The following is a 14,110-nucleotide window of genomic DNA, read 5'->3' on the forward strand; positions in this document are numbered from 1 at the left end:
CGCTACTGGAGGCAGGATTCATAAGAGAAGTCAAGTACCCACTATGGCTAGCTAATGTCGTCTTGGTGAAAAAATCTAATAGGAAGTGGCGAATGTGCATCGACTACACCGATCTAAACAAAGCTGCCCAAAAGATCTTTATCCACTCCCAAGTATCGACGCACTGGTGGATACCTCATCCGGATATAAATACCTCTCGTTTATGGATGCATATTCTGGGTACAATCAAATTCCAATGTATCCACCTGATCATGAAAAAACCTCGTTTCTAACACCAAAAGCAAACTATTGCTACATCGTAATGCCTTTTGGTCTTAAAAACGTGGGGGCAACTTATCAAAGGCTAATGAACAAAGTCTTTTTAGACCATATCGGAAAAATCATGGAAGTCTATGTGGACGACATGTTGATAAAGACACAAAGTGAAGAGACATTATTGTCCGACTTGGTCCAAGTATTTGACACTATAAGGAAGCATGGCATGTGACTCAATCCTGCAAAATGCACCTTTGCAGTAGAAGCTGGCAAGTTCTTGGGTTTTATGCTCACACAAAGAGGAATCGAGGCAAATCCAGATAAATGCCAGGCTATACTCAACATGAAGAGCCCAACTTGTGTCAAAGAGGTACAACAACTCAACGGGAGGTTGGCGGCCTTGTCCAGATTTCTAGCGGGATCAGCAATAAGGTCTCTCCCCTTCTACGCCACTCTAAGGAAAGGAAAAAAGTTCGAATGGACAACAGAGTGCGAGAAAGCCTTTCAGGATTTCAAAAGCTTCCTGGGACAACCACCTATCCTAACTCGACCACGAGGGGAAGAGCCACTCGTATTATACCTCGCGGTAGGAAGTTGGGCAATAGCCTCAGCACTGGTTCGAGAGGACGACAAAAGGCAACAACCTGTCTACTTTATTAGTAAAGCACTACAGGGATCTGAGCTGAACTACCAAAAAATAGAAAAATTTGCCTATGCGCTCATACTAACATCTCGATGTCTCCGCCCGTACTTCCAAGCTCACACCATTAAGGTCCGGACCAACCAGCCCATCAAAGGGATATTATAGAAAACAGATCTAGCAGGCAGAATCCTACAATGGGCAGTCGAGTTATCCAAATTCAACCTTCAATACGAAGCTCGGATAGCCATTAAATCACAATAATTAGCCGACTTCATTGCAGAATTTACAGACACCCCAGAGACCCCCATAGAATGGAATATTTACGTGGATGGCTCCTCGAATAAAACTAGAAGTGACGCAGGTGTGATAATTGAAAGTAACCAAGGAACCCAAATTGAGCTTTCCCTCAAATTCGGGTTCCCTGCCTCAAACAATCAGGCAGAATATGAAGCACTACTGGTTGGAGCTCAAAAACTCATCATCTTCAGCGACTCACAAGTAGTCACCTCACAAATAACAGGGAGCTACCAAGCCAAAGATCCTACCATGAAAAAGTATTTGGATAAAACCAGGGAACAGCTCGGACAACTCGGGGAATATGAGATCCGCCACATACCCCGCGAACAAAATGCCAGAGCTGATGCACTCTCAAAATTAGCCAGCACCAAACCAGGGGGCAACAATAGAAGCCTCATCCAGGAAATGCTACAGAACCCATCAATCTTGGAAGAAGAAAAAGTCCTAGCCATAACAGGTCAGGATCAAGGATGGATGACCCCCATAATTAACTACCTCAAAACAGAAACACTCCCCACAGATGAAAAGGGGGCAAAGAGGTTAAAACGGGAGGCACAATACTACACTATCATAAACAACACCCTATAAAAAAGAGGGATTTCAATACCATTATTAAAATGTGTGCCGACCTCCAACACAAGGGAAGTTTTAGAGGAGGTACACAGTGGCATTTGTGGCAATCATCTTGGAGCACAAGCTCTCACCAAAAAGTACTCCGGGCGGGATTTTATTGGCCAACTCTACAAAAGGAGGCCACAGAGTTCGTAAAGACATGTCCACCATGTCAAAAACATGCCAACTTTCACATCGCCCTGCCAGAGGAGCTCATCAGCGTAACCTCACCTTGGCCATTCGCTAAATGGGGACTCGACCTTCTCGGACCCTTTCTCCAGGGATCGGGACAAGTTAAATTCCTCATAGTAGGGGTAGACTATTTCACAAAGTGGATCGAGGCAGAACCCCTAGCTAACGCCACTGCTCAAAGAAGTCGAAAATTCCTATATAGGAACATTGTCACAAGGTTCGGGGTTCCATACTCCATCACCACAGACAATGGCACCCAATTCACAGATGCAGGCTTCAGAAAATTAGTAGCCGACTTGAATATAAAGCACCAGTTCACCTCCGTCGAACATCCTCAAGCCAACGGACAAGCCGAAGCTGCTAACAAAGTCATATTGGCCAAGCTAAAATGGAGATTACAAGATGCAAAGGGAGCTTGGGCTGAAGAACTTCCACAAGTCCTATGGGCATATCGAACAATGCCACATTCCACCACAAAGGAATCACCCTTCCGATTAGCATACGGAACGGAGGCAATGATCCCGGTAGAGATCGAGGAAGGGTCGCCTAGAGTGGTCCATTACAATGAAGAAGCCAACTCCCAACTTCAAAGGGAAGAGCTCGACCTACTTCCTAAAATTCAAGAAAGAGCTCGGATCAGGGGAAGAAGCACTAAAACGTCGAATGGCTTCCAGATATAATCAAAAGGTAGTGCCAAGAGGTTTCACTGAGAACAATCTCATCCTAATCCGAAATGATATTGGAACAACTCGACCCGGGGAAGGAAAGCTGGCAGCAAAATGGAAAGGACCCTACCGAGTCATAGAAGTACTTGGGAAGGGCTACTACAGACTATCCAAACTCGACGGACGAGAACTTCCTAGGTCATGGCATGCCTGCAACCTAAGAAGGTACTATAGCTAGAGAAGGTAAAAGATCTCATCATAGGATGCACTCTTTTTCCTGAAAAGGTTTTTTAATGAGGCACCAAGTTGAGATTCAGAGTATAAAAACTCTATATGTACATATTTTCATTTTCTTTTAAATAAAATATATTAGACGTTCTATAAAGTTTTCAAGATGCATTAATCTAAAACATTCATCATCTGATTATAAAGCGACAGATTGGCAGAAAGTGAAAAACAATTTCATTGCACGATCACGATAAAGACCAACAAAGATAAAAACCAAATTCATCTAAAGGTCGATTAAACGAGGATTTAATCCACTTTCTACAAATCGGCAAAGATGAAAACAGAATAATGCAAGAAGTTATAGAAAGTGATCCGGAGAAAGGACCTGACGAGGTCCTGATGGATTGCTAAATAATAACTTAAAAGACTGGACGACGTTAAGAAGTCGGACCAAGTCAAACCAAGTTATAAGTATACCCTGGAAAGAGGTCTGGCCAACCCTATAAAAGAGGATTACTTTAACTTAGAAGAGCTCGACATGTCAAAGTCGGCCCAAAACACAAAGTTATAGAAGTAATCCCTGAAAGAGACTTGAACAAGGTCCAAGAAAGAGGATTACAAAAGTAACTTAGAAGGGCCCGACATGACGAAGTCGGCCCAAAACATAAAGTTATAAAAGTAATCCCTGAAAGAGACTTGAACAAAGTCTAAGAAAGAGGATTACAAAATAACTTGATCCGACATGACGAAGTCGATCCAAAACATAAAGTTATAGAAGTAATCGATGAAAGAGACTTGAACAAAGTCCAAGAAAGAGGATTACAAAATAACTTAATCCGACATGACGAAGTCGGTCCAAAACATAAAGTTATAGAAGTAATCCCTGAGAGAGACTTGAACAAAGTCCAAGAAAGAGGATTACAAAATAACTTGATCCGACATGACGAAGTCGGTCCAAAACATAAAGTTAATAGAAGTAATCCCTGAAAGAGACTTGAACAAAGTCCAAGAAAGAGGATTACAAAATAACTTAATCCGACATGATGAAGTCGACCCAAAACGTAAAAGTTATAAATGTAATCCCTGAAAGGGACCTGAACAAGGTCCAAAAAAGAGGATCACAAAGGTAACTTAGCAGGGCCCGACATGACGAAGTCGATCCACCTAAAGTGCAAAGGCTACAAAAAGTATTACTTGGCAAAGACCTCACAAAAGGTCCAAAATAACAGGATTTTTTGCTTCAAAAGGAATCAAAGCCAAAAGCACAAAAGCCACTCAAAGAGATCGAGCGACAAGACCCCAAGCACTACCAAAAGCCTAGAAAAAGTGCCTAGACGAGATAAAGATCGATATGATACTAAAGGCGCGAAGTTGTGATAAAAACAAATTCAAATGGGCTACCCAAATCAGCCCCAAGAACTTGGAAGCCATTTTTTGTTTTTCAGCCTAAGGTTGCTAAACAAGCAACTAAACAAGTGTCAACAGTAAGCAAAATAAAATTTACAAAATGAAGAGTTTAAAAGCCCACAAGCCGTGCTATCTACACAATCAAGATAAAAAAAGTTCAGTTAAACATCAGAAGCCTTCCCGGTAGCATCAGCACGGGGAGAATGAGGGTGAGTCTGAATGGGCACAGCATCCACGGTCCCATCATCTCGATTCAGGATTTGACAGTCCGGATCGGATACGGGATGACCGACCTCAACTGAAAGAACTGAAGAAGTTGACACTTTGGTGGCAGGCGCAGGGGGAGGTTCGACATCATCATCATCCGGGTCGTCAGGGACAATCTTACCATCCCTCACAACATTGTCCAGGCTGAAGAGAGAAAGATCGATCTCGGGAGCCAGAATTTGAACCTGCTCCTTCAGGTTCTCATAAGCAGCATTCACACTGCCGACAAGGTGACCTTGGAGCTCAGAGTAATTAGCTCGGGCAGACTCCAACTCCTCCCTCAGACGCATTACCTCCCGATAGGATGTAACATAGCTGTCTTTATGCCTCAATGTCGTGTCCTCGGCCAACCTCACAGAAGCCGCCAAGGTAAGGGAGCTAGCCTTCTCGCTCTCCAGCTCCTTCTCCAGTTTAGTCACTTTTACTTCGAGCCCCTCCTTCAAGCCCTTCATCCGATCAAACTCCTGTTTAGCCTCCTCCATGAAGGCTTTGGTGGCATGAAGAGGAAGATTTTGGGCAGTTCGGTACAAGGCAGCCCCCTGTGCGCCATCTTAACACTACTCCGAGTTATAAAGTCCAAATGGCGAAGGAGTGATACATCATCCATAGGGAGGGCACTGTAAGGGCCGATCTGCTGATCTAAAAACTTGATCGCGTCAAAATCAGGGGCATCAAGGTTGAAAGGCTCAATGGTTTTTTGCTTTTTATTGGGAGGAGCACCAGAAGTAGCAACAGAGGCTTGGGGAGGATCAATCAAATGAACCCGGGGAGTCGGGATTACCTTCCTCGCCCCAGGTGAGCTCGGAACGGCCGGCTTCGACTGAGCCTGGATGATCCCTCCCCGGCCACCTTGGCCGAGATGTTTTTGGCTGCGGTAGCTTTCCTCGCCCTTTTGAAGGCCTTCATAGATTCATTATCCTTAATCATCTCTGCAAGCAAAATACAACAGTAAGGAATCAATTAACAAATCAGAAAAGAGCTTGCAAATAATATAGGAGCTGACAAAAGAGGAAAATCAAAAAATTAACTACCCAGCTCAGTTCGGAGGAGAGAGGGATTGGTTAAAAATTTCTTTGTGTCGAGATGGGGAGGCTGACCCCAGGTCTCTTCTAGAACAGTCACGAAAGCTTGCTCAGCCTCATCCAACATTTCCCATGAATATCTAGATACCCTCACATCCTTTTGCCATTCCAAGGGAAAGGCGGGCTCGTCATTTTCATCCAAAAAAAATGGCCGAGCTCCTTCAACAGCTCGGACTTTAAAAAAGTAATTTTTAAAATCACGGAAAGATTCATCAAACATAGAGAAGACCTTTTTTCCTTGGGAAGCTCGAAAAGAAACCCAAGCGGCTTTCTTCTTAACTACCCCAGGCTTCGTCAAAACAAAGAGATAGAAGAAAAGGGATTGCGAAGCAGGAATACCGAATCCATGACACAACAATTGAAAGATTTTTATGAAACCCCAGGAATTGGGGTGAAGTTGGGAAGGAGCAACATTACAGGACCATAACAGGTTGGTCTCAAAATCGGTAAAAGGAAGGGTGATACTCATCTGGCCAAAAAAGAAATGGTAAGCATAGAAAAAAGGGCGATCTCCAGCAACCCGAGTAGAGAAACAAACTCTCTCTTCAGAAGTAGGAGGTACAAGTTCGTAATTCTTTTCCTCACCAACACCACTACAAACCCTATGAAATTGCCTAAGCTACTGACAAAATTTAGCATCAACCAAAGAAACACACAAAAGAACCATCGAATTCACCCAATCAGCCATGCCCTCAGGGACCTGGGAAGATGTCTCAACAATGTTCTTGCGAGAAGACATGAGGTCAACTAGTCCTACAGCAAGAAGGGAAGAAAATAGATTACTAACCCAAAACATCTCGGATAAAAAACAAAACATCTCAAAACAGCTCGGACAAGCACGACACGGAGCAATACAAACAAAAGGAAACCCCAGGACCCGCACTAAAAGATCCAGGGGTATCCTTTTGGGGGCAAGTTAGGGAGCGAGGACTCAAGGAAACCTACAAGTTTACATCTCTACACGTCCTAACAGGAAGATAACACTCCGAGAAGAAAGCCACGAGTTACAAACGAAAATCATCAAAATAATTACCTCCCAAAATTCACAATTTCAGACGGAACTAACAAGCAAACAAAAGCATCAAGAGGAAGTCAAGAAAACGCACTCCGAACAAAAGGCAAAAATCAAATTATGGGTATCGTTATCTCCTACAAAGGTACATCAATAAGGAAAGCCACCAAACAGGGCAGAAATCAAGGGGCAATCTTTTGAAATTGTGAGCAAGATACAGTTTTTTCAAAAAACAGCCAGAAGCGACAGTAGAACATACAAAGCCCTAGGAAGCCTCAAACAAAAATACCAGGAGTAGGCGTAAAAACGAAAAAGAAAGTCAGAAAAAGCACATTACAGTGACAAGCAAACACAAGATCATAGAAAGGTTCAAGCTTTTTCGACATACAGACAAATATCAAAGAGTTACCAAAAAACCAAAGACAAAGCAACAAAAAAAGTGAAGAAACTATAAATGGAACCAACCTGGAAAAAAGCGGAAAGCTTCAGAAGAGTTGAAGATGGAAAGACAGAATCACCGGCAAAATCACTGAGTGACGCCGCAACCCAAGAAAAGGCAAAATGTAGGCGAAAAACTCGTAGCGAGAGAACGGAAGGAGAAGTTACAAAGAAAAATGAAGGAGAGAAACCATTTCTGATTGCAAAATTCAAAATAAAAGCCAAGGGAAACGGGGCAATTAATACCAATTAATGAAGGTATTAAACCCTCACACGTTCCCAAAAACAAAGTGCTGATATAAAAAGCGCACGCTTTTAGAGGAAAACGTTCCACATTCAAAAAAGGTTCTACGAAGAAAGGAATCGACAAAATGCTCGAGTTCAACTTCACTAGAGAAAGATCGAAGTCAAAGATTCGACCTCAAAGCAGAAGACCGAGCTCAAGCAGGGGCACTGTTCATACCCTGGGTCGAGCTATCCGATCCGGGATGTTCAGTAATAAAGCGACCGACCTCTTCAGGTCAGGCTATCCGACCTCTTCTCAAAGAGATCGGTCGAATCGACAGGAAAGCCCAGTAAGGGGCCCAAATAGAGGAGTACGACCCAAATCCAAAGGCAGTTCAAGCCTATAGAGATAAGGGCGGTTCCCTTAAAAGATAAACTGACCTCAACTCAAAGATAAGATAAGATAATATAACTAACTTATCTTATCTAAAAAGGTCACTCTACACCATTATAAATACACTGGAGCACCCAGGTATAACTCATACTCTGATTCTACTAAAAACATGTTTAATACCCATGCTAACTTAAGCATCAGAGTCTCTTGCAGGTACCCCCCACCCTCCGGTGACCAAGAATCAGCAGTGCAGCCGGTCCAACAAGTCAGACACGATAGCTCTGGCCGCCACCCACCAGCCGGACACATCATCTCTGACCAGTACAAAAGATCTCATCCGAGTATAGCTCTCCTTATATTTTTTCGCCGCCTCCTCAGCCAGGTTTGCAGCAGCCTCAACAACAGTAGCTCAAGATTTCTCCCTTTCCATATCCAGCTCCAGCTTTGTTACCTTAGCATCAAGCTCATCCTTCAAGACCTTAATCCTGTCAAAATCAGCCTTGGCTTCCTCCATAAAAGCCTTAGTAGCACGAACAAGGGACTCCTGGATAACCCGGGAAAGGGCTGCCCCAACATTGGCCACACGGATACTACTACTCACAACAAAATCAAGATGACAAAGAATGGACACGTCATCCAAAGGAATACTACCATGGTAGCAATCAGTTCAGTAGCAAAACCCACACCATCAAAGTCATTGGCATTCAGATCATAAGAAACAGCAGTTTTTTGACGTTTTGGAGGAGGACCAGCTGCAGTGGCAGCACCAGAAGATGGCCAAACTGGGTCGGAAAGAAGCGTCCGGACTTGAGGAGTCGGAATGATCTTCCTCGGCCTGGAAACATCAGAAGTCGGCTGCTACACCTGAGAAGATCCTTCCTCTGAAGCCTTTGCCGACAGGTTCTGTACAGTCGTCACCTTTTTAGCCTTATGAAAGGCTTTCATGGAATTAGTGGACTTCACCATTTCTGAAAAAGGGAACCAGGGAAACAACATCACAAATCCATAAGAGATAAATCGGCAAATAAATAGAAGAAAGCCATTACAAAATGAAGTCGAACACTACCCAGTTCGGCATGAAGGAGGGAAGGATCTCCTAGAAACCTCTTCATGTCCAAATGAGGAAGCTCTCCCTAGTTTTCCTCTAAAACACCAACAACAGCTTGTTCTAACTCACTCAAGCTCTCCCAAGAGTACTTAACTACTACTGGATCCTTTTGCCACGATAAAGGGAAGGTGGGTTCATTATTTTCATCTAAAAAGAAAGGCCGAGCTCCCTCAACATCTCGGACCTTGAAGTAATAATTCTTGAAGTCGCAAAAGGACTCATCATACATAGAAAAAACTGTCTTCCCTTGAGTAGCTCGGAAAGAAATCCAAGAGGCTTTCTTCTTAGCTACCCCAGGCTTTGTCAACATAAAAAGATAAAGAAAGAGAGTTTGGGTAAGTTGGACACCCAATTCCTGACATAACAATTGAAAAATTTTTATGAAACCCCATGAGTTCGGATGGAGCTGAGAAGAGGCTACATTACAAGACCACAACAGGTTGGTCTCGAAAGTGGTAAAAGGGATAGTGATATTCAACTGACTAAAAAAATAGTCATAAGCATAGAAAAAGGGACATTCCCCCTGAGTTAAGGGAGGAAACCTAACCCTCTCCTCAGGGTCAGGCGACACCAACTCATAATTCTTCTCCTCGTCCCTATCACTACAAATCCTATGGAACCTCCTAAGTCTTACACAATACTCGGGGTCAGCCACGGTAACACACATTAAGACTATGGAGTCCAGCCAGTCAGACATGCCGTCAGAAATCTTAGTAGACATCTCAACAACGTTTTTTTGGGAAGACATAGGCAAACTATCCCTACAGTAAGAAAAAGAAGAAATGGATTACTACCAAATAACTCGGACAAATAAGAAAACAACTCAGACAATAAAAAGTAATCAGCAAGTGTCAGACATGACAGTAAAAGGGAAACCCCAGGACTCACGCTAAAGTCTAGGGGCACCCTTTGAAGGCAACAACAAGGAAAAGAACCCAGAAAAGAGAAATCAGTGCAAAAGACTAAACCAGCCCTAAACTCTCAACAAATACAAGAAGTTCAATATCATTTTTTCAGCATCTCTTCATATAGACAGCAAAAACCATGATTATCACAGACCCCACAGAAAATCATCAAAAAGCTACAACTTTTTTCTACAAACAGTTCAAACAAGAAGTCATACAAGGATGAAAAAAGATAGGAACAGTGACAAGCCAAAAAGCCCTAAGGAAGCAAAAACTACCAAAAATACAAAATGGTGCACATCACAGCGACGATCAGACACAAAGATGCAATATTTCGCAGAAAGACTTAAACTTTTGAAAGACTCAAGCAAAAATCAAAGCTTTGCAAAAATATGCGACAAGTGAAAGCATGTAGAAAAGAATGACTTTCAAAAAGAAAAAGGAAGAACAACCAACCTGTAGAAAAGAAGACGATAACTGCTCGAAGATGAAAAGAGCGATGCGTCAAAATAATCGCTTTCAGGAAATGGAAAGCTCGAGAGCATAAAAACAAGAGAAAGAAGCACCACAATGAGCAAAGAGACAAAGAGAAAGGAGAAAAAGAAACTGTAAAATGATCCTTTGGAAATTCAAATGAAAGGCAAAAGAGGGAAAGAAGGAAACGGCAAAGGGAAATTAATGGGGTTTTAAACCCTCGCACGTTCCCAAGAAAGCGCAACGCGCACTGCAATTAAAAAGGAAACAAGAAAAAACACTTCACATTCAAGGAATCCCAGCAGGAGTTATACAAAGATCGACTCAAAGGCAAAATGCTCGAACTCGACTTCCTCAAAGGATCAAAGTCTAAAAGACACAACCTCAAAGGAAAGATCGAACTCGAGCAGGGGCACTGTTCATACCCTGGGTCGAGCTATGAGACCCGAGTTGACTGAAGACAAAAGCGACTGACCTCTTAAGGTTGGACTGCCATTGACCTCTCCTTAAAGAGTTCGGCCAAATCGCCTTGAAGGCCCAAGTAGACGAAGGAGCGCAGCCCATTCTAAAGGCGGCTAAGCCCTAAAAGATAAAATGACTTCACTCAAAGATAAGATAAGATAACTAACTTATCTTATCTAGAAATGTCAGCCCACACCACTATAAATACACTGGAGCACCCAAGTATAACTCATACTCTGATTCTACACAAAATACCTGCTCAAAGCCCATGCTAACTTAAGCTTCGGAGTCTCTTGCAGGTACCACCACCCTCCGGTGACCAAGGATCTGCAGCACCACCAGATCCAACAAGTCAGACACAACAGCTCCGGCCACCATAACAGATCTCATCCGAGATCGACCTTCAGTTTCAGGTAACCCTCGGAACAGTTATCATCACTACTGCTTGTGCCGGTTCCTTATGATCCATGGTGTTACCAACACCAAACTTAAGGGTTTACATCAAACTTAAAGATTTATATTAAACTTAAAGATTGACATAATAATGGATTAAATCATAGCCAAAAATCATACGTGCATGAAAAGAAAAAGAATAAGATAAAAATCCTGATCTCACATGATTTTCAATGTGGGGAAAATTTGCTTTTTTTTTACGTAAAACAAAGGAAAGTAAATATGCATGCAAGAGAGAGGGAAGAAGGGGAAGGAGATGATGATGAATACGAACTCTTAAACAAAAGAAACAAAGACAAAAAGGAAAATACTGACCATGGTTGGGTTGTCTCCCAACAAGAGCTTCTTTATCGTCACTAGCTTGACGTTGGGCTTCTTAGGTTGGGGTTCGGATTATTTCACAGCACTCCTCAGTGCTATGTATCTTAGCCAGCTCTTTGTGGTTTTCTTTCCTCAGATTGTTGGCTGTAATTGCTATTGCTGCTAATACCTCTTCAGATGTCCTCTTTAGTAATGAACCTCTTACTGATGAATAAATTATCATTCTTGAGGTTTAAGAGACCCCATCATAAAAGAAGTAGATTATCATCCAATCAAATAGGGCATGCTGTGGGAAATCGAAGCTCACGGATACCGACAAGTGCACCAGATTATTGAAGTAGTACTACGGTGAGTGGATATCATTTTCACAAGGATTAAAGGATTGAGCAATCAAAGGACGGATTAAATACCTAATTAGATGAATAGAACCTAATTTGAAAGGGCAAGATTGAGCCATGCTGAGATCTTTGAGAGTCTTAAATGCTTGCAGACAGAAACTTGAATGTTGATTTGAGAAGACAGTGATGATGAGAGTCAAGGTCTTCGGAGATGTTTGTGCTCTTAGAGAAATCAAACCTTGTTTATTTACCTTGAAGTTGCAAAGATATTTCACAACAAATCTTTAGTAATTGATTTTCAATCCCTTGGCTCCTCAGTTTCTCAAGCATTAATTAGTTGTTAATTAATTAATTAAGAGATTAAGCATAAAACTGATTTTAAATTCAAATAAGATTTAAAAGTAGTTCTTAGGTCAAATTATATGTCACGTATTCAAACTAATCCTGTCTAGTTCAATCTTAAAAGAAAATACAATTTTCAAAAGTTGTTCTAATCCGAATAATATGTCACTTATTCAAAATTAGAGTGATTGAAAATCATGCATGTTTCTCACTGATGAGTGGATTCTTGTACGGTATAGAATTTCCTCAAATGAATGAATTCTCGTTGCAAGTATAGTTCCAAACCGACAAAGAATCCTCACATGCAAAAATTTTGGTTGTCACAAGTAACAAACCCCAAAAAAGAATTAACCGAAGTATTTAGACTTCGGATCGTCTCACAAGGAATTTCAATGAAGTGCTCAATTATTGGCTATGAAAATGTAAGGGGGTTTGATTTTATAGTTTGAGAAGAAAAGTAACCAACAAGAAAGTAAATGAGAAGAACTAATAAAATAAAGGAAAAATACTCTTGGCTAGACATAGGTAATTGAGATCACCATCCTTGTCTACAAACCATATATTTGACAATTATGAGAGGCCAACCTATTAAGTCTACCTCCAAAAGCTTTAAGTACGTAATATCTACTCCTAAGCTTGAGGTACATCAAATAGGCTTGATCACATCAACACATAAGTCCCAACCTATCTACTAATTAGATTAGTAGTGGGTTAGTATCAATGGATATCAAATTGATCACCAAGGGTTCTCAAATCACCAAATCATTGAGACCCGATGACTCAAGGTCACTCAATTCCCTTAGCCTAGGCCAAGAGTCAAGAAAACTACTCAAAAACTAGTGAAAGCATTTTATCAAACACCTAGTGTGCAAGAAAAGTAAACATCACAAATTGCAAGAATTAAAAAAATCCATAACTAACATAAATAAGAAATCAACAATAGCAAGCAAGATCAACATAAAAAAAACATAGAAACATGAAATTGCATTAAAAGGAAATTAGATCCAACAATGTTCATCAACATAAAGAGAGTAAAATAAGAAATTAACAAGAGAAACTAAGAAGATTAAGACAATAGAACACTAAAACATAAAGAGAATTGAAATCAAAACAAGAGTTAAAAGATAAATTTGAGAGTGATTAACTTAACTTTACCCTAATTTCTATCCTAAATCTAGAGAGAGGAGAAAGCTTCTCTCTCTAGAATTCTACCCTAAAACAGCATGAAAACTAAACTATGACTACTTGGTTCATTCCCTCCTCAATTCTTGGGTTCAATAGCATCAGAAATGAATTGGATTGGACCCAAAATGAGCTAGAAATCGCCCCCGATGAGTTGCCCAAAGTGGACCCACGCTGCTCCATCGGTGCGCACACGTACAGTGTGCATCCGCGTCCCTAGACGTCAAGAAACTATGACAAACTTTATATCATTTTGAAGCCCGGATGTTAGCTTTCCAACGCAACTAAAACCGCCTCATTTAGACCTCTGTAGCTCAAGTTATGGTCGATTGAGTGCGAAGAGGTCAGGCTTGACAGCTTTGCGGTTCTTTCATTTCTTCATGAGTTCTCCCACTTTGCATGCTTTTCTCCTCACTTCTTCCATCCAATACTTGCCTTATGAACCTGAAATCACTCAACAAATATATCAAAGCATCGAATGGAATTAAAGTGAATTAAATGTAGCTATTTTAAGGCCTAAAAAGCATGTTTTCACACTTAAGCACAAATTTAGGGAAAATTACAAAACCATGCTATTTCATTGAATAAATGTGAAAAAATTTGATAAAATCCCCCAAATTAAGCACAAGATAAACTACAAAATTGGGGTTTATCACTCACTCTAATTGAACCATTATCCCTAGTCAAATTCAAAAACTCGTGTGAAAGAGTTTTCAAGCTTTAATTTAAATATTAGATTTTCCAATTATAATAAATAAATTCAAAAGAGATTAGCATATCTTTTGATCTACTAATCCGAATGAAGAAT

This window comes from Arachis ipaensis, chromosome B5 (genome assembly GCF_059453495.1).
Source record: "Arachis ipaensis isolate K30076 ecotype BB chromosome B5, ASM5945349v1, whole genome shotgun sequence".
In the NCBI taxonomy this organism is placed as follows: domain Eukaryota; kingdom Viridiplantae; phylum Streptophyta; class Magnoliopsida; order Fabales; family Fabaceae; genus Arachis; species Arachis ipaensis.